Source organism: Mya arenaria, chromosome 6 (genome assembly GCF_026914265.1).
Source record: "Mya arenaria isolate MELC-2E11 chromosome 6, ASM2691426v1".
NCBI classification, from domain to species: Eukaryota; Metazoa; Mollusca; class Bivalvia; order Myida; family Myidae; genus Mya; species Mya arenaria.
The window spans coordinates 21,470,110-21,493,194 of NC_069127.1; positions in this window are offsets into that span (position 1 = coordinate 21,470,110).

Genomic DNA, 23,085 nt, shown 5'->3' on the forward strand with positions numbered 1-23,085 from the left:
CGAATTAGTTCTGAATGACTTGGTGGTTAAAACGCTTTCAACTAGATTTTTAATATAGACATACAGGCTGTCATTTTTCTATATGACTTTTTCTTCTGAGCATGTTATGAAATTTTCCATTTGTTTTATGTCAGAGATGGCCTAGATATCATGGCCAATTTTCAAGCATACATTTCATATAAAGGGGCTGATCCATACTTATGTGATCAGCGCGAAAAAATGGTCTGTCAAATTTGGCAAGCAAACACAATGCGAGAGTGGTAAATACTATGAAGGTCTAACTCAACAGGCAATATGGCGGGTTGAGTTGTGCTGCATCTTCTTCTAAGGTCTGACACGTAAGCAGCCAGGTGCTAGTAACAGTATGTATATAGCCTTAAAACTGAGAAGCCAGCAACTAGTAACAATATATAAATGCTACCTCAAAACTGAACAGCTAGTTGTGAGAATTTAATAGTGTATAATTAATTTATGATGTCAAAATGTGTGTTCCTACAATTACCAGCAAATGTCTTTCTATGTATATTAGCCAACTTAAAGACCATTTTAACACGCCATTCTATCTCAGACGTTCCTCTTTGCACGGAAATCCAATCCTTTCGGTGTTGAAATGTTTTCTGACATGCACCATTTGAAAATTGTTTGATAATATGAGTACCGTTTTCAGCAAGTTAAGTACCATTAATCAAAGTCTAAAATATTAAATGAATAAATATTGAGTTGTGCTGGAAGGCGTTTTCAGAGTTTTATTTACAATTACTGTCTCAATCTCATTGATACTTTTGGTGTCTTGTTTGCTCTCGTTCAGAATGTTATACCAAAACAACAAAATCCCAGCGAAGCTTCATAGCAATGCAGATTCCAGTCAAGTCAAGTTGTTATTTATGATTTTGCAACAAACCCCGTACGAGAAGGACGTCTTTAATCTAGAAACTATGAGAAAATATCTGCTGTACTCTCACCGCCATGTAAGCAAGACACATTCACTATATCACATCACACCAATATTGTGTATTAAGAAACTTCAATACCGAGGCAAATGAAATTATTTGGACAAAGAACACGACATAAAAAAATGCATGGTCACTATACCATAAACACAGGCCACCTTAGGCCATCGTGGCACAGTGTCCAACGTGTATATTTTAAACTATAGTTTAATTTATTTGCGAAGGTGATTTGGATTTATTCAAATTGAAGTTTTGTCTCCAAACCAGCTTCCCGACATCATTTCAAATATATTTAATCGGTGTTCGGGAGAAAGATTTGTCTCAACATTTCGTTGGCGTGGTGACGTATAGTGCACATGGTGAACTAGAACTACACTGGCAAGCCAGAAACAGTGGTCACAACATGAATATTACACATTTAAAAAAGGATCATAGCAAAGCTGACTCAGAGAGAAGAAATAAATGAAACAGACAGTTTGAAAGAACGTTCAAATTGATTGTGATTATGATTAGCGTGTTTTAAGTGTGACTGTTGGTGTCGACGTTGATCTGTTTCATCTCGAATGAGCAATTTTATTTGCATAACGCAACAATTGCGAATGCTTCTTCAAAGAATAATGCAAACGTATCCGGAAATTAGATGCCAGAGTCACGGAATGGAGCCATAAACTGTAGAGCGTCTACTTTCTTGTCACGGTGAATCCCATTCACCATAATTGTCGTGTTCGTTTTGAATACTAGAAAAGTTATCACATGGATTCTTATGGCCAGTATGATTTCCTTTGTTGATTCATAGTTTATAGAATAATTCAGTCTTATGATTGTACGTCAGATATGCAGTTTACAGTAAATATCTGCATATACAGAATGAGTGCTTTGCCGTTAAAGGGTATCATACATAATATTGCCATATTAAAACACTTCAATATTAATTAATACCGTATCGAAACGACAACAGTAAAAGTTCATATCTCACTAAATCTATAACAATGTGCTGATTGGTGATCTGTATCATTGACTCATCTTAACCGCAGGTGCCAATATTTTGCACCTAGTTCCATGTCTCATTTGGTTGAACTCTCAATGGAAACAAATCTTTGACGATAATGATCAATTTTTATCGCCTGTCAATCCATAGTGCTAAGAATTTAAACTCCAGTCTTAATTCCAGCATAATTCAGGGATGAAGTAAGCTAATTGCTGTCTTGCTGGAAAACATGTTCCGATTATAAGTTTGTTTAATTGATTATTGTTGTTCTTTTATGTTCTTATTGAATGTATTGTCATATACTATTGTGATCTATTCATATCATATCATATCTGAATTACAAAACCAAACGTTCATATAAAAAAATAGTATTGATGACTATTGTGTATCGTATTAAGGGTGTCTCTAACCGTTTTACACCACTACAAACGTTAACCCATATGTTTTTGGCAGCAACTCGTTCTATATAGTTATACAATTAATGAACCATATGGGTTTATATTGTATTTGAAAGTACATAAAATTGGTGTCACAGTAAAATTATATTTTGTTCTGTTCGATAAATGGTTAATCTGTATCCATCTTGTTTTGTAATTTCATATGTCTGACTTCGATAACTTTATGACAGGAAACTGATCATGTAAAAGTAATGTATAGGTTACGCATAATTATATCAGTCTTGCTATATTATAATGTGTAAGGGTCTTAACCGTACCTACATACTTTTATTACCGTAGTACGGCATTTGAAGCATTATTTGATGTTTTTATTCAAATGTTAATCATTTATAAATTGTATTAATGTCATTTATTTATCATTCATTTATTCATTCATTAGTTTCTTCGCTCATTTATTCATTCGTGCGTTCGTTCGATTGTTTGTTTGTTCGTTTTTATATTTGATTGTTTACTCGTGCGTTCGACCGAACGTTTGTTCTTAATCTATTCAGCCATGCATAAATTCATTAATAATTCATACATACATTTATTCTTTTATTTATTTATTTATTTATTTCATGTTTGTACTTATTTATTTTTTATTAATTTATTTATCTATTACTTTTTTATTTCTTTATTAATTATGTGTTTATTTATTCATTAATGTGTTTGTTTGTTTGTTATTTTGTTAGTTACTTTGGTTGGTTGGTTGGTTGGTTGGCTGGTTCGTTCGTTCGTTCGTTCGTTCGATCGATCGATCGTTCGTTCGTTCGTTCGTTCGTTCGTTCGTTCGTCCGTTCGTTCGTTCATTCATTCATTCATTCATTCATTCATTCATTCATTCATTCATTCATTCATTCATTCATTCATTCATTCATTCATTCATTCATTCATTCATTCATTCATTCATTCATTCATTCATTAATCTGTCTGTCTGTCTGTCTGTCTGTCTGTCTTTATGTCTGTTGGTGTATGTCTGTCTCTTGGTCGGTCGGTCGGTCTTTGATATTTTCTACCTGAGGTGTATTGGAAAATTCTACCTTTTATAGGCCGGAGATGTAATGATAGTTCCTACGTTTTCTAGGCCTTATGTGTAATGGTAGTTTCTACCATTTCTAAGTCAGAGTTGTAATTGTGTTTTCTACATTTTCTAGGACAGATGTAATAATTTCTCCCTTTTCTAGGCCTAGAGGTAAAATTGTGGCTTCTACGTGTTCTAGGCTAGAGGTGTAACAGTAATTTCTACGTTTTTCTAGGCCAGGTATGCAATGGTAGTTTCTACGTGTTCTATAATAAGAGATGTAATGGTAGTTTCTACTATTTTACGCCAGAGATAAAATTGTAGTTTCCACCTTTTGTAGACCAGATGTGTAATGGAATTTCTTCTTATTCTAGGCAAGAGTATGTCAATTAATGTTCGACGTGTATAAACATATTCTGACATTGAGCGTCAAGGGCCAGCGACTTGCTAAAAGGATAAGTAAGGAAACTATTCTAACAAAGGTGGCACTGATATAACATTAGCAAACCCAATGTGAGAATCTTGATTAATATCACGACTTAACTAAACAGACAAATGATGAGTTTAATTGACATACATGTTTATCTAAGGTCACATACGTACACATTCCGTCTAGAACTCACTGACTTGTATTATGTCTTCTTACTATACTCACACATTGCTTTTTATTTGAAAATGTATACAAAATAGCAAGCACCCTTTCATTGTTAGAATTGAAGACAAATGCATAAAACGTATTCAAACCTTTCCCATTGCAAAGGTATACCTATATGGTTTCTTCTATTATGTGACGTTAACTTACTATACCAATCCATGAGTTCAGTTAAATATATTAACACTGCATTTACCAGAATGTTGAGTTGTTTCTTGCACAAGGCGTACTCACTGTAATGGTTTTTGAATTTTATCCAACATGTACGCAAAATTGTCAATTTTATTTATATATATATTTGCAATGCATGAGGGGTTTATATAGTACCATATCCATTTTAAGTTGTTTATGACTGTATGATACGATGATTTGGCCTTGGTACCTAGATGTTCTCTAACTGATGTTTAGAAAATTTGATTAAATCTATGCTATACAATGTAATGTATGTTAAATTCTGTTTGATCTTGTATTTGTGACATTAGTTGTAACGAATACACTTGGTAACACGTGCAGATATGCAGAAACCCTTCATGGAGTAACTTAATAGTATAGCCACCAGTGGTGATACTCCTCATCTATCATTTAAGACGTCGAAATTAGAAGACGTGAATCGTTTATGACATGATCGCCTAAGGCTTGGAAACTCTTTTCTATTTTCTCTTTACATTTTTCTTACAAAACTTTATTTATCGTCCTTGTTAGTTGGCAAGTCGATAGCCTTTGAGCACGCCATTCTGTCTCAGACAAAATATCAAAACGTTAATGAATTGAAGTTAATATTAAGGTGTGATATAAAATTTTTTGGAACTATTAGTAGTACGTTTATGCCTTTTTTATTAAATTCCATATTTTACAAATGCGTAACTATGTTCGCTTTTGAGAATTTGTTATGGCAACTGTAAATCAAACCGATTTGTTAAGTGCAGAACGCCAATTGCAAATTAATGTAAGGATACGATCCTTTACAAAGCAGTTATATGATTTTACGAGAATTTAACGTTATTCACTAATTATTAGACAGTAATTTCTGAGCGTTCTTTCATTTTACATTCAAATCATAATATATAAAACAGTGTCCAAAAAAACAACAGCTAGTGCATTTTCTTACGTTTTGGCGGTATTTGTCTGACTCTTAGCCCGCAAAAACCTCAATTTTTGTAGCAGAAATAGGAAACGGAGCCCCGAGGTATTCTCAAATTAGTTTATCAAGGCTCACTGTTGTTTTCTCTTGGTTTTATCTATTGTCACACAATTTTATCTCGGTTTTATACCTAAATTGCATAGTATTGTGCTCCCATATTATTAAAAAAAAAATGTCATTTGCCATATCAATTTTGGATTAAATTGACGAGAATAAGGTATCCCGTTTGTACAAAAACATTTCTTTTTGAAGACGGTTTTAGTCATTTATCATAGTCTTGAAAAGGGCTCACTCATTTATTCAGAAACCACCATATCTGCCATCATTCTAATTTCATTCGTCCTGAATGTAAAAGTACACATTTCTTCATGATTATACTGCTTTTACAGAGAAAATGTCATGGTACTATAAATGTTCTATGTAACATTGACATTTGTGGATATAAATAACTCGACAATAACACCAAACAAAGGATTTGACCTAACACATGTCACTTACGTTTTACATTTGTATTATATATTCATTAAAAAGAATACACTTTTTGTCCATCATTCAAACAAACAACACATATACCTTATACATCAATGGATATTTCATAAGACGGACTCGCAATAAACAAATGTAACAGCTCTGTCCTTATCTTGAAATAACAATATATATAACATGTATGATTGATAAAAGGCGAGCTGAAGTGCCAGAAATATACAACTAAAGGTTACTATTTTTAAGGCCCTCTACATGGTAATAACGTCGATAACCATTAAGAATTCTTCTTGAGTCTGTTTTAGGTCAAATGCATAAATAGTTTTAATGTGGTTTAATTGTTCAGATATTTTGATAAAGATACGTATTTACGCATAGTCCTTATCTAAGATTGCATAATATTGGGGTACATAGATGCGTTTGTCTCGATATTTACGCTATTAAAAACCTTGTCATCACATGATTCATTGTAAAGATACCTTGATGATTTCATATACCGACCATTACACACACAATGAAATGTTTATGTTCATTTTGCTACATACCTTCAGTAGACGTACTTGTCTTATGTGACACTTTACATAGCCATTTATTCATCGCAGACACTGGATTTGATATATTTATTTATTTCAGAATCGATTCATTCACGCCCACTTTATCAAAACCTATACTCTGTGCTTCTTTGCAATATCAATTGCCATGTAAGCTTTGACCAATGTATTTTGGATATAGTTATAAAACCTATATTACAGAATATGTACACTTGTCATTACAAAGTAATTGCAATTCAAACACATGTTTAAGAGCTATTGAGGTTATGTATTATTGATACATTTTTCGGACAAGAATGAAGTCATGTACACATAAACAAGTTTCTAATTCTTATGAACTTCTGTTCCATTAACAGATTTAACATGGTGTCCCTTTAATACTAAGACTTAAAGTCCTATGCACCCAATCGAGTGTTGTGTTGGCTACTGGGCTTTTCCCTATGGTTTACATTGTACTTTTAAATACAAGGCATCATATTGTACAACCAATTTGATTTAAACGAGCAAATGTTAAATAACATTTACAGTTTGGGGTACCGTTCTTACATTTCGATTTGCTAATTTTCGGTTGACCGTGTCAACGGTTGGTCTACATGTGATTTACTGCGGCAAGCATACTTTTGAATAAGCTTAAAAATATATTTCCATTGTGCCATTATAGCAAAACATTAAATTATCCAAATACACAATTAAACAGGTGGAAGTGTTGTGCACTTTTACCTACCAATATAGATTTGAGTAGATTATCTCTTCCGTATCTCCTGAATTCCTTCGGGACATCAATGGTAGCCAGATCTGAAATAACATACTCTCAAGCGAATTTATAATAACGCCTGTTGGGAGCGTGTTCTCAGCTTATTTCAATGGTAGATCATCTTAATATATTAGAAGTACAGTCCTAGACGGTAAAAAATACATGATTTGGTCGGAAGAGAACAGCTATTCAAATTGTTCATCAGACTATTAAAATTTTGCATTTATGAATAAAATCAGTTCAAATGATGGTGTATTATGAGCTCCCTAAATGCATGTTATTTAAATATCTTTTCTTTAGATGTTAGCCCTGGTTAGATACACCGTTCGTCGAATTTAATATTCTTTTTAGGCATCTGGTTTCTTAAGGAGGTGTAGTTGTTCTGTGATACATACTTGCGCAATTGGTTATATAACAATTAAGACTATTTATTGCCCGCGGTCTCGTTATGTCAGTTCATGTTGAAAAAATGAAAGTTCTATTTGTTTTATGTATGCGGTATTTGAATTATGGTGGTCCACGAATAAAGGAATACGAACACCGAATCTTTGTTAATAAACCATGTTTAAAAAACACAGACTAGTACGTTTCCCAGGCCGTGACGTTTTTCATTGATCGATCTGAAATGGGGACGGATTGATGAACGGACAGACGGTGGTCCGACTATGATATGTTGCTTCTCGGGGACAATTTATAGACCAATGTCAAGTCAACTACTAATTTTCATAAAATCGCATATAAAAGCGAACGTTATTGGTGATTTATTGGTCAAAAGAGCATATTTCAAGCAGACTATCAGAAAATCCAAATTCATCGCCTTATTGGGTAAGAAAAGCACAAGAACAAGAACATGTAAGATTTAATTGTGTAACAATTGAAAAATAGATATAAACAAGACAGTTATTACAACTAGCAATAACATTCCATCTTAGTCCTATAAGCCTGATTATTTCCGACTCACCCGATGGAAATGTTCAATTTGTGATGCTGTAAGTACTCTTTGCCTGTCTGCATGACACTATTCCTGTGATGCGAAAACTGCGATTGAGTACGGCGATAAAATAATGCTAATCAGTAAAGCTTCTATATATGCTGACGTCGTTGTAACAAATGCACTTTAATCTTTACACTTTTATATGCGATAAGGCTATATGATCGTGTATGAGAATTTGCTTACATCCATACAGTTAGGCAATCACTCACCTACATTGCCAGATCATAGTCCTCTGTGGCGAGCTGGTTAAGATTATTATTTGTATCATGTGAACTCCTGTTGGTACAATGTCTGAATTTAGGTTTCATGTTGCTTAAAATACAAAGAGAAATATACATTATGTGGAAGAAACCTTGTCTGCTGTTTGAAGTATTTAAACGATTTGTCCCCAGTCCGTTTGATATTCTACACCTTTAATGAACGTTCATTATAGTAAGATGCTAGATTGAAGCATTTATGCAACAAGGTATTACGGCGTTTTATAAAGAGCATTTTTCCAACGGCAAGTAAACCAGATACTCCTAGATCCCATTTTTCATAAAAAAACACATTAACTTTAACACTTTCAGAATTTTAGAAAAAAATGATTACATAATAATGTCGTTATGCCGTGGTAATTGTTATTGTAAGTAAGGATATATGGCAACTCTGTTGGGTGATTATCCACTTTAATACTCCAATGGCCATCATTTTACAACAATACTAGAAGAAGAAATGTTAAATGTTGTACCAGAACGACCACACACTATTCAGTTTATTGTTCATTTATGTGTTTTTATGGAGTTAAACTCTAGGCAAGTACGTTAATGTTTAAAAGTCTGTTATCTACTAATAAAGGTAAACTTCTGGATTAAACACAGTACAGTAGTAAATTTTGCAGTTGCTGTTACGTTTTTACAATGTTTTTTTACCGCCATGGATCTGTCAGTAGACTATCCATTTTTGATGTTCATATTGTTCGAGGTTTACATTGGAGTGAACTTAAATTGGAAAATTCATTGTATGCACCTATGGTGATCAAAGTGCTTGTAAGATATTGTACGGACCCACTGATAATGATACGATGTTGTTATGTACTCAACGATTTTTCAACGAATAACTTGCTATCTTTTATTAAGGGTTTGGACAGGTAAAATGTGTATTCATATATCTATACAAAGACCAAATGTAACCAAGTTAAAATAAATATGGTAAAACAAACATTTAAAAATAATCGTGAGGTACTCCGACGTCAGCATTCATACAATTAAACAAGTAATTATTAACCATTTTGTGGAGTATTGACAGGCAAATAGGTACCAATGTTTCGGGACAAAGACCAATCATTACCAAGTATTATTAATGAATTGTATATCAAATATTATACACTTATCATGTTTTTTTTCGACGCCAGTATTAATACTTAACGATTTAACATGTTATTAATAATCCGTTTTTAGAGATTTGAGCGGCTGAAATAAGCATCTAGACATCTGCACGAAGACCAACTGGAAATAGGAGCTCAGTTCATGCCTAATCTAAAGTATTTGTTGATCCTTACAAAGTGCAGCTAACATAACACTGATCTCATACAATTTATATTCCGATTACACGCAATATTACAAATTGATAAAGTTTGGATTTTAGTATGTTAGATCGGTAAATCAAACTGTAAAGAGCACTTGAGGAATAGAGATTTCGTGATATTGGGAGTCCAGAGGCGTGAGATTCTATGAGTCTCGACGTATTGAACTTTTCCAGACAGAATTAAATCATACCATTATTGTAGCCCGCACTTCTATTAAAGGCGTATTTAAAAGATATTGCTATTCAACGGATACTACAACATGACGTTTAATAAAAGGAATTTATGGAAATTAAATTTAATAATCAACATTTTCACTTGAGTTAATGAAAAACCATATCTAAAAACTGTGCACCAGACAAAGAGTATTCCTTAGTATGAATTTATACTATGAAGAGCATAAAAGCAATATAATATTCACTGTTTTATATACCCTTTTTAGACCACTCGCTTCACCATTTTAATAATATAAATATACTTGACACAGCTTTCGTTTGTGGCATTGTATTTCACGAAGATTTTGAATAAAATACTTCAATCACTTGAGAAAATCATTACAATTTACAAATTAGTTGATAATTGCAGGAAATAGTAAAACCATTATGAATACTCTACGATTTAACAAATACAAATGTATTTTTTGTATGATTTGCTCTTTGCATAGGATGCCAACGGGGTTATGTCGGCTGAAAGAATGGGCAGCGCCGTTATGTGTCCTCACCGACCACGTGTCAACGGGTAGAGGTATAACTACATCTCCTTCAGGCGCAAACCCAATAAAATCCTCCAGAATACACTGACAAGCAAAATCACATCACCTATCTCATCAGTCAAGTGTGTCCCTTAATACAATTTCAATGTAGCGTATAGTTTATCGTACTGAGTTTAAGTGTTAATGAAAAACGCGTTCAAACTTGACGGTCATCATACACTTTGCGCGTTTGCAAGATAAACTTCGAAGACTATGCCTTTGAAATCATCATATATGCTGCATATATGCTGTAATGTATGTTCAGTATACCGAGTCAGCTTTTCTGTGCACGTTGTCATTGAAAAACCGGTAATTCGTAATGATTGCAAGACAAAACATAACATCAATGTCATGTATCATTAATAAAAGTGTTATAGACAAGACCTTTTGTAAATCTTCTAAAATTCATCTTCCCTATTGGTTGTAAATTTCAGACGCGACAGATAATTTTCTCCTCTAAATGAAAGTTCTCGAAATAGGCAAACCACTCTCCTTAAGAAATTACAGATTGCATTATGTTATCTTTTGTAGCAGTTTGGATTTGTATTTTGAACGATGGGCGATATATTCAGATTCTGGATTTTAAACATAAACAGTTTTGATACGTGAGATAAGAAAAACATATTTACAATTATTTGACGACAGCCCAAAGGGATAAAAGCGTGCTCCGTTTACTGACTTTCATATGTGTCAATTAAGCCAAGATATATCTAGATGTATCCCTTAGTTTTGAAAGGGGTGCCAATCGAATTGAAATCATATCCTTTCATTTTAACTCAACTCGTACTTTCAGTTAATTTGGAGGAGTGTGTTGTTAAGTCAGAGAGTGTGGGTAATCAATAACACAGTATAATTCTCAGGCCGGCCGCCAGAGGTCTGTAAAACATTTTACGTAATGTTATGCAATATAAAACAATTGATAGAGAACCAATTAGTTACACTTTCCCTAAAGATTTACTGCAATACGTATTGAAATAGTACTTTAATATGTCAGTAACACATGTATAGATCTGCGAAAAAAATACTACAAACATCATAAATATACGATAGGCCTTTCAAATCTCGCATGATGTCCAAGTCACCTATAACTCTCGTTTCATGAAATGCCCAACAGTTTACAAGAACAGCTGCCAAATATTATCTAATTAATATTAATTAATTAAACGATTCAATCACACTCAGATAACAAAGCAAAACAAGTCGTTATAGTGTCCTAGATTAGTTGAATGCAATAGGAACTTGCGGGTGTGGCGGGGGGTGTCAGTAAAATGGACATTGCAGAATATTTATAGGAGCGTGTTAATACCAACCATAAAACATGTTATGACACTCAGGTCAATATCTTCGTTACTCACGATACTAAAATCCCCCAGTAAGGGAATTACCATAGATCCGAGGTTGAAGATCATATCAACCGTCGGTTCAATTTAGCAAGATTTTAGTCTGATATATATTTAACAAACACATCACTTAAAGGCGTGGTCTGGTATTAAAAACGTCGTTTAAAAGCCGCTTACTTTTTTCATTTGAATTATATTTGAAATTTCGATCTTGTTTTCTGAGCATGTTTCTGTAGCTAACTGCATAAATATTCTTACTTGATTTTTCTCTCAATGCAGAACGAATTTCATACAACCAAAAGTGTAGGATGGTATAAATTTCCTTCGAGTGTTTATTTAACACTTAAAAATAGGATAGAATATTTTTATACAATTAAATTTTTCACAAATGTTTTGATTGCGAAAGAAAAATCACCAAAACAAAATAATTACAAAGGGATACACTATTTTGAGTCGTTGGGAAATGAGATACACTAAAGCCGTAAGGGATTGTTTAATTGTTGCCCGAAATGACCCTTTTACTATCGAAGTTTGAGATTAATCGACCTCATTTGACATTCGCTTTATTTTAAAGACGTCATGTCGACTTGCGGGGAGTATGCAGCTCAAAATCACTTTAAGATATGTGTTTTCACTAGCAAAACTCTTATCATTTTTAAATAAGTCTCCATACATTGCAATAATGTTTTCTTCATGACAATTGCATTGTAAAGAAAACGACCAGCGTATTGATACTTAAGAAAGGTAAAAAGCAGTAGACCTTTAAACCATTAAGAGTCAACGTTGATACAGGACAACCTTTAATAAAAGCCTCTTATCGTCGACACAGAATGGCGTTGACGATATTTTTCTCGTGTAATTACCATGGCAATTGCAACCTAAATAAAGTACAGATTGATTTACCAACATTCCCCTTTTAGAGTTGTTTGCTGTAAATGCTGATTATTTCTAGGTGAAGGGTATCCATTAGACGTTGGCCTGGAGAATTATTATAATAGCCATTGCCAGACGAGTCAAATATTTCAGCAAGCGTCTGGTACATTTGTATTTTTTGCGGATATTTGAATGTCCGTTGTTAATGCAAAAGATCATTATTTTAAGCATTTATATGCCAAAACTGATTATTCAAAGCCAATTCATTATTCTCAAATTAAAGAAAACTGTGAAACTTAGTTCAATTTTCCCGTTGGTAATGGTTCATTAAGTAAATATTGTAATTATAATGTGAACAAATGATGGCAAATATTCGTTATTGATGTTCTTTTAATCCACTTAAACATACTGCTCTCGGGCCACTTGCAAATGAGTACGTATTGCTTTGTTCATATCATTAAAGCTCTATTTTTGCGTTGTGCATCAAATGCATTATATAACTCTCTGAATGTATTTTATATAAACTCATTAATCTAATTGTCATGTTAAAATTACAAATTATAGCTTTGATATTGCAATCCTCATATCTAATATACAAATATTAACATCTGAATTGCAATCGTCAAATTAAAATTATGGACATTCTTTTTTTATTCACAATCATAAATAAAATTTAAGTTATATACTTATTTAGTTATAATCGTCATCTTGATATTTTAGTATTTAATATATATTACTTCTATTTATTTCGTCATTCTAATATAATAACTGTACTCGTCACTTATTACATCCATTACAAGTTATACGTGTGTTCAAGACGGTGACGTTACATTCAGTAGCACGACAATGAAGATTGGCACATTTTATTCTCCCAAATTCCTTCAGGTGCACTCCAATAACCAGCTATTGGTGTTCATTTTCGTGGGCCTCTTTAGCGCGTTGGTCAAGATTAAAATCCAAAACCTAATCTTTGGACTGAGAATTATATAAACATGATTAACGGGTCTACGTTTTGGCCTCTTTATTCATGTCTATAAACATAAGCATATGTCTTAACTTCTCCTCTGTCGATGACAAATGATACGAACGATTTGAATGGACTTTTTGAATTCTTCGATTTTAGTGAATGGTTAACATTTGATAATGTTACAGTCGGGCTTTACCCCGTAGTATTCAGTGCATTATGGGATATAGTTTAATGACATGAGCATATTGATTGAAACCACATAAGAAATCATCTCATCGACAACTGGGTAACTTTAAGGTTCAAATAATGATACTCAGAATGTGTATTTAGTTGCAATTATTTTTCCAAATTGATTTGAGATCGATGAAATATTCAGGATTTTATCTGAAACAGAGCCAATGAGCTTCAAAGAAGTAAAATAATTGTCGTTGTTCAACTTTTTTTTACCAGTAAAATAAATATTGAATATTTAAAACACATGCCATACTACAGTTGTTATTTGAACAAATAATATTTCATTACCACATACTATTTCCAATACCCCAATATCCCGGTCGGAGTCCGACATCGTTGTGGTAGTTTTAACTATTTCAAGGCCAGAGAATGTCTATAAGTAAAGAAATACGTTTTATAAACATTCATATGGTATTTAGAGGCTAGAGTCTGCGACTTGCAAAAAAACAACAAAAAACATACAGTTACGTTGATCTGAAGAGATCAGCTATACAAATTGTAAAGCGGAAATCTTAAATTCTATATTTCTGAATGAAATCAGTTCAAATGATGGTGTATAATGAGCTCCCTAGATACAAGCTATTAGTTCTGCTTCGAGACGTTACGCTATGTTACGATATCTACGTAACGTAATGAAAGAAGTAAACGTCACGATATGAAATTAATGGGATTTGTTCTCTGTATACATCTTACAAATTCTTTTTCAACATACTAAACCACTTTTAAATAATAACACACTACTATTTATAAATGTACATCAATTACCTTTAATAGGTTAGTATTAAGTCGATGTTACATGTGTACATTGCGGTCTTTGAATATGGGTGTTTTTACACCAGCATGACAGGCATATGCAAATGCAGTACCTACGCCTACACAGAGTCCTCCAGTCAAGTCAAATGGTGATTCATGATCGTGCAGTGCAAATTGCAAATTTTTGGATTTTGTTAAATGATATTAGTAAATCGCGATTATCATAATGATACTTGGATTTTCAAGTCCGAAAACTCATTAAATTGTAAATATTTCACAAAAATATAAAAGTTAAAATAATGTGCTCAGAGTAATCCTTATTAAATTGACTGTTGATGTTTCGTGAAATTTGGGCCGGGTTCTTTTTTCTTTTCCAAGCATTACAATATTTATGCTTCAGTTTAACATACACTTAACACACAGGACAGGGCTGAGACGTTATTTATATCAATAATTTATTAGGCAATATCTCGCTGGCACTGGTTTTGCTACTCTATTTGAAGTTTTTTTACTAGGATATAAAAACTCTTTGAAGGGAAATTTTCCACAGATATTTATGTTTGATAGGAATAGTAGGACGTTTGTAATATGTTGTAAAAGGCTCACTTTCTCATATTTCTTATCGTAGCATTTTTTTTCAGACAAATATTAATACATGTCTTATATCCAGTTTTGATCTAAGGCTAAAATTTATGTATAGTTGTATCTCCACAAATAATTTCTGCGATGGCATTGTTTTCGTTTATACAATTTCCATTCCAATGCTTCGTAGACCTTGTAAGGTAATGCCAACCTGGCGATAGTATTTTATTGTAATAATAGGAAAACAACTACCTACAGTGACAAACCTTGCAGAAATTATTTCTAATTTGTCTTCTTTAATGACACAATGACGTATAAAAGTACAGTCACTGCATACAGAGTGTTTGAATAAAAGGTCATGTTAGGGGTGTTTTGTGGAGACTATATACACATCCTAACCGCCGTTGTGTTTTGGAATGTTTACATGTGTATTGTGTAATTTGTTACGAAGGTTTAACAAGTGGTAATGCAAAACAAAACATTCAGAAAATGGATGTCAGAGTCACTAAATTAAATCCAAACAAATAGAAAATGTCTAGTTTATGTCAAGTTGAGTCTCTCCATCACACTGTTCGTGTTAGCTTCAAGAAGGATAATTACATGGAATCTAATTGGTGCCTATGAAATGGTCACGTGATTCGATGGATAAAGTTCAATGTCACGCAAACGGTCAATATAAGGGCAAGGTGAAAGACCGCTTGAGTTAGGAAAAAATGGTCGTCATATATGGGTGAAAAAGTAGAGAAAATGTCTAGTTCATGTCAAGTTGGGTCTCTCCATCACACTGTTCGTGTTAGCTACAAGAATAATAATTACATGGAATCTAATTGGAGACTATAAATTGGTCACGTGATTCGATGGATAAAGTTCAATGTCACGCAAACGGCCAATATTAGGGCAAGGTGAAAGACCGATTGAAATAGGAAAAAATGGTCATCATATCTGGGTGAAAAAGTAGTAATTGGCGTATTCAAAGACCAGTTTGGTCCTGAACCAGATTTGCAGTAACTTAAGCTGAAAAGTAACAACACTGTATTTGAAAAGATACTGTTAAAATAAATTTGATGGATTAATCTTTTCCACCACTGACGTGTACATACAGTCGTTGCCCTTTCTGAATATTGAATACTGTTTAATAAAGACGGAACTGTAAGAATCTGGCTGAGAATAATTGATTTATTTCCATATCAAGCCATAGTTCTGGAACTCATAGCATTTATACGTCAAATTATGTCTTTAATGGGACCATTATAGGTCTGTGTGGGGTATATATATTGACTAAGTGTGCTACTGTTGTTTAATACGTATCGTATTTGTATGTTTGTAATGGTAGTTTGTATTCATTTCATGTTCACTTAGGTTTAAATCATAGTGTTACCCACATAGAAGCCATGTTAACGCAATTTTTCTTAAAAGTACCAGATAAGAAAATCAGTGAAATAAAACTATAAAATACGAAGCTATAGTTATCTTTTAACAAAACCGTTGCAAATAATTATTGAATGCCTTGCTCTGATGCTTTTGGTCGTCAAATGAATTTTCTCTTTCACGGAAGTTCGTCTCTGTTACAAAATAATGTTTAGGTATTTGATTCCCGGCTCTGGTCTTTACTCTAGCCTGTACTTAATTACTTAATGGTTGTTCCTTTCTCCTTGTTATTACACAGGAGACTATTAGCTCTATTCCAGGGGGCTGGCAATGAGTTCCTTTCTAGTGAAATTTGTTTCCATTGGAGTTATGTTTCCTGCTTTATTTGATCAGTTTTGCTGTATACAGTTTGCATGTATTCAAATGACCAGCAATCATAACGCTGAACCAGGATTAAATAATTATAAAGGCATTTACTAAAATTAAAGGTCCTTAACGCTTCATATAATAAGAGAGCGTCCAAATTGGGTTACAAATTAGTTCTGAATGACTTGGTGGTTAAAACGCTTTAAAATCGCTATTTCATTTAGATATATAGGCTGTCATTTTCCTATAAAACTATTTCTGGAGAGTTCAGACCATGTACTGGTATTTTCCAGTTGTTCTTCGCCAAAATAGGCTTAGATGTCATGGTCAATTTCAAGCATACATATGATATATAGTTGCTGAGCCGTGCTAAAGTGATCAGTGCGACAAAATGGTCTACCAAACACAATGCGAGAGTAGTAAATACTATGAAAGTCTCACTCAACAGGCAAAATGGCGGCGTGAATTTTACTGCATGTTCATCTATGTTCTCAGACCTAAGTAACCAGGTGCTAGTAACAATATGTATATAACCCAAAAACTAATCAGCCAGGTACTAGTAACAATATATGAAACTACCTCAAAACTGAACGGCTAGTTGTGACAAATTAATGGTATATAAATCATTTAAGATGTCAAAATATGTGTTCTCTTCTATTACCAACAAATGTCCTTCTCTGTAAATTGGCCAACTTAAAGACCCTTTTAAAAGGCCTTTCCACCTTAGACATTCCTCTTTGCACGTAAATCCAATCCTTTCGGTGTTGAAACGTTTGCTGACATGTACCATTTGAAAATTGTTTGATAGTATGAGAACCGTTTCATGGAGGCTTTAGCGAGTTTAAAGTACCACTAATAAATGTATCAAATATTAAATGAATATATATTGAGTTGTGATGGAAGACGTTTACCTAGTTTGATTGACCATTGCTGTCTCAATCTCACCGAGACCTTTGGTGTCTTATTTGCGCTCGTTCAGAATGTTTTTCTTATATGTTAATACATAACAACAAAACCCAGCAAAGTTTTAAGTTTTAAAGGAATGCAGATTCTTTGTTCTAGAACATATGAGAAAACATATGCTGTACTTTTACGATCATGTAAACAAGAAGAAATCGTTATATCGCATCACATCAATAGTATGTATTTAGAAACATCAATATCGAGGTAAATGAAACTATTTTGAAAAAAAAACATGACATAAAGAAATTCATGGTCATTATACCATAACCACAGGTCACCAAAGGCCATCGCTGCACAGAGTCAAAAGTGTATAATTTAACATTATAGTTTAATTTATTTGCGAAGGTAATTGGGATTATCTTTATTTCAAATTTTGTCTCCAAACCAGGTGCTTCCCGACATTATTGTAAATATTTCATCGGTGATCGGGAGAAAGATAAGTTTCAATATTTCGTTGGCGTGGTAAATTATTGTGCAACTGGTAAACTAAAACTACACTGGCAAGCCAGAAACAGTGGCCCCAAAAGGAATATTACATTGTTTTAAAACAAAAGGATCAAAGCATAGCAGACGCAGAGGGAAGATTTACGTGTATGAGTAATTTAATTTGCATTACACAACAATTGCGATTGCTTCTTCAAAAAATGATGCAAATGCATCTGGAAAATAGATGTCAGAGTCACGGAATGGAACAATTAACTGTAGAACGTCTATTCCTGTCACGGTGAGTCCCATTCACCACAATGGTCGTGTTCGTATTAAATACCTGAAGGGTTATCACATGGAATCTTATTGTTGCCCGCGAAATGGTCACACGTTTCAAGGAGTAAAGTTGAATGTACCAAAAACGACCAAACTGACGGCAAATTTAAAGACCGACAGAGTGGGGAATTTAATTGATGCGGTATATTATATTTCAAAGAAGATTAAATGCCAGAATGATTCCTTTGGGTATTCATAGTTTATATTATTGTTCAGTCTCATGATTGTACGTCAGATATTCAGTTTACAGTAAAATCTACATTAACATAATAAGTACATTGCCGTCACAAGATACTTTACATAATATTTCCATATTAAAACACTTGCATATCAATCTATACCGTATAAAATCGACTACAGTAAAAATGCATACCTCGCTAAAACAATAACAATATGTTGTTTGGTAATATGTATCATTGACTTATGTTAACAGCAAGTGCAAATATTCTGCACCAAGTTTCATTTTTTTAATCACAGTATAATAAAATTTCATTACCACAAACTATTTCGATATCCCTGTCGGAGTCCGACATTATGGCGGTTTTAACTCTTTCTAGGCCAGAGGTTGTCTATAAGTAAAGAAACACCTTTTTTATTAACATTTATCTGATATTGAGCGTTGTGTTACTTCATACAAAAGGTGCACATGTACCCTCTGTAATGGTTTTTGAATTGTTTCCCACATGTACGGAAATTGTCTTTTTCTTTAGTATATATTTGCTATGCATTAAGTGTTCATATGTGAACATGTTCTTTTAAGTTATTACCGACTTTATGATACGATGACTTGCCCTTGCAACCTAGATTTTCCAACAAAAAAATGTTTTTGTCTGTGCTATCCAATGTATGTTTAAATTTTGTTTTATCATGTTTTTGTGACATTGGTTTTAACGAATAAACTATGTTATACTTGAAGGTATGCAGATGCCCTTCATGGAGTAACCTGATAGTTCAACCACCAGTGGTGATACTCATCATCTATCAATTACGACCTCAAAATTTGAGTAAGCTCAAAGTAAGGGAAAACAATTTGAATATCAATCTGTATGATGAACGTGATGATTTTAATTTAAAGAGATGTTCCTAGTGCACAATCATATGGATTTTTTATTGCACAGTTGATTAGATTCGCTAGAATATGCAGATATGTAAACAATATCACCTCTCGCAGTGAACTGATGACGGAACATCTTCTAAAACAGGGTTTCAGATATCAAAAATTATGGAATACTTTCTCAAAATTTATTAATGGTCATTATAATACTATATCAAAGTACAATAGTAGTCTTAAATCGCTAATTGCTTATAGTAATGTACATTCAGTTTTTTTATGGTGCTGTTTTAAAGACCATTTAGGGGTTTGCTAGGAATGTTCCAGTGTGTGACGTCTCTTTCCTTCAAAAGATTACTTAGGAAGAAAAGTTTGGAAGATATATGTCGTGTTTTAATTTTAATAATGCTTTCTTTGTTTGAACCCAGTTTCAGTACAATGATGGTTTCAATAATGATTCTCGAGGCTCACACAGTTTTAAACCGTTTTATTTGCTAAGGAAGACTGTGTGTGATGTTTAAAGCTTCAAACAATTACTGCATCGTTTCTTTGAAATTTTCTTGCATTAGGTACTCAGCATTGTATTCCTTCGTCTGCAGATAGAGTCGCAATCCCTAATCATTGAAGTTCATGGGATTAACCTTATCAGTTTATTATTATTTGTTTTATTATTAATATTAATGCAAAAAGCTACAGAAACAAGCTCAGTAGCAAAAGGTTTAATGGCACTGGGTAAACACCAAACACATGGAACATAAAATCACAAACAAGAAACATGGAAGAACAGCACAAAACTCCACAAGCAGCTCAGTGCATACATACTATATATAAAAAACTAGGTATGTTTATCAAGGATCGTTAAGTATCGCCTTGGAACGGTCAGTAAAATGTAAATAAAAGTGAGGTTGGGCACACAAACTGGTTTAAACCCCAGTATATTTTTATTGTTCTGACCGTTCCAAGGCGGTACACAACAATCCTTGATAAACACACATAGTGTTTTATATAGTATATATGTAGTTTGTTTTTTGAGGAGTTTTGTGCTTTTCTTCCATTTTTCGGGTTTGCGATTTTTAATATTTGTATTCTTTGTCTATGGCGTTTAACCATTGCCATTCAACGGGGTTTATATTGAAACGTTCGGCTACTGAGCTTGTTTCTGAAGTTTTTCGTATAAATATTGACAAATAGTAATCTCCAAAATACTTCTTACATACATCATGATCTGTAGACGTTTAAAAGCAGACTCTGATACCATTGACTATTAAGGATTTGTTCAGAGACTGTATCATGGGAGAACAAAGAAATCTCCTCGTTGACGTTTTTGATACCATTTTTGGCGATTTCGTTCCAGGCCATGTAATATCTTTGCTTTTACTGTTTTCATAAAAGTACAGCCTCCATCTTGATTGTCATGGTAACTTTGACCAGTGTATTTTAAATATATTAAGACCTTTATTTCAGAAAAAATACACTAGCCATGAAAATGCAATTCCAGTTCAAAGACTCGTTTAGATGTTGTGGAAATGTATAATTGATAATTTGGAAAAGTGTGAGTTCGTGTACACATATATTATTTTCTACCCCTTATGAATTTCTGTCCCGCTAGTGTATCCGAGATGATGACTCTTTCTTAGCCGTGTGCACTCAATCGAGTGTTGTTTCGGCTGCTGGGCTTTTCCCTATGGTTTTCATTGTAATTTTGAATAAATAGCATCATATTATGCAACAAATTTGATTTAAACGAGCAAATGTTAAATAACATTTATAGGTTGCGGTAGCGTTCTTACATTTCAATTTGTTCATTATCGGTTCACCTTGTCAACGGGTGCTCTCCAGGTGATTTACAGCGGCAAGCACATCTTTGAATAAGCTTAACAATATATTCCCATTGTGCCATTATAAGAACTCTTTAATTTATTTTAAGACACTATTAAACAGGTGGGACGGTTCTGCACTTTAACCTACGAATATATATATATTCGAGTATATTATCTTTCCCGTATCTCCAGAATTCTTTCGGGACATCAATGGTGACCAGATCTGAAAGGACACACCTTCCATCGAATTGATAATAAAGTCTGTTGGGAGGAGCGTGTTCTCTGCTCGTTACAAAAATAGATGATCCTTATGGAGTATAAGAAGTACAGTCAAAGATTCCTAGACGGTAAAAAAGACATGCATTGGTTGGAAGAGATCAGCTATTAAAATCGTTTAGCAGACTATTAAATTGTGCATTAATGAATGAAATCAGTTCGAAAGATGGTGTATTATGAGCTCCCTGGATGCATGCTATTTAGATATCTAATATATTAATAAATATACACCATCCGTAAAAGTTAATATGATTTGAGGTTGTTATTAGGCATCTGGTCTCATATGTGTTTGTAGTGACTATTTCTTGCCTGCTGTCTATTTATGTCATTTCTTTTTAAAACAATGAAAGTTCGATTTGTTTTATGAATGCAATATTTGAATTATGAATGTCAACGATTAAATAAATTCGAACACCGAATCTTAGTTACTTTACCATGTTTAACACAGACACGTACTTTTCCCGGGCCAAAGCGTTCTTCATTTAAAATGACGTGTTAACTTTGCAACTCTGATAATATTCAGGATGATGTTTTTCAATTGCCATATTTGATTCGGTCATCTTGCAGAAAAGATGTAAACTCCCTTAATGTGAATGTTTCGTGCGTTTTTGTAATAACAACAATCCAACGAAAAAAGTAATGTTAAGAGAATACGGTCCAAAATGTATTTAAAATGAACCAATTTAAATACTCAATGATTGGACAAGGAAAAAATTACTATTTTGTTAAGGTTTGGACATGTAAAAGATAAAATAAGAATCTAGATATCTACACGAAAATCAACTGGAGAGACGATCTCAGTTCATGCCAAGTTAAAAGTGTATGTTGATCCTTTTCAAGTACGGCTAAGATATTATATGGATTTTGAGTATGTTAGATCGAAAATATAACTGTAAATAACACTTGCGGAAGAGAGATTTCATGATATGGGGAATCTTAAGGCGCCCGAATCTATTCGTCTCGACGTATTGAACTTTTCCAGACGGAATTAAATCATACATTTTATGTAACCCTCACGTTTATGAGGGGTGTTTTAAAAAAAATATTGTTATTTAACTGACACTTGATATGACAGATTTTCCAAATTCTCCAAAATGGCAGAACATTCTTATTTAGAAAATCCAAATTACACGAATTTATCTTTTGTTGCAGTTTGGATTAGAATTTTGAATATTTTGCGATTAATTTAGATATTAGATTTTAAACGTAAACTTTTTCAATACTTGAGATAAGGTAAACATATTTCCAATAAATAAATGTTACTATAGCCAAAAGGGATAAAAGTATGTTCTTGACAATCATATGTGTTACTAGAGCCAACACATATCTAGTTTCGAGAGGGTCGCCTATCGAATTGAAAACATATCCTTTCACTGTAACACAGCTCGTACATTCAGTAGATTAGGATGTGTTCTTTGGTGAAAGTGTGTGAGTAAAAAAACAC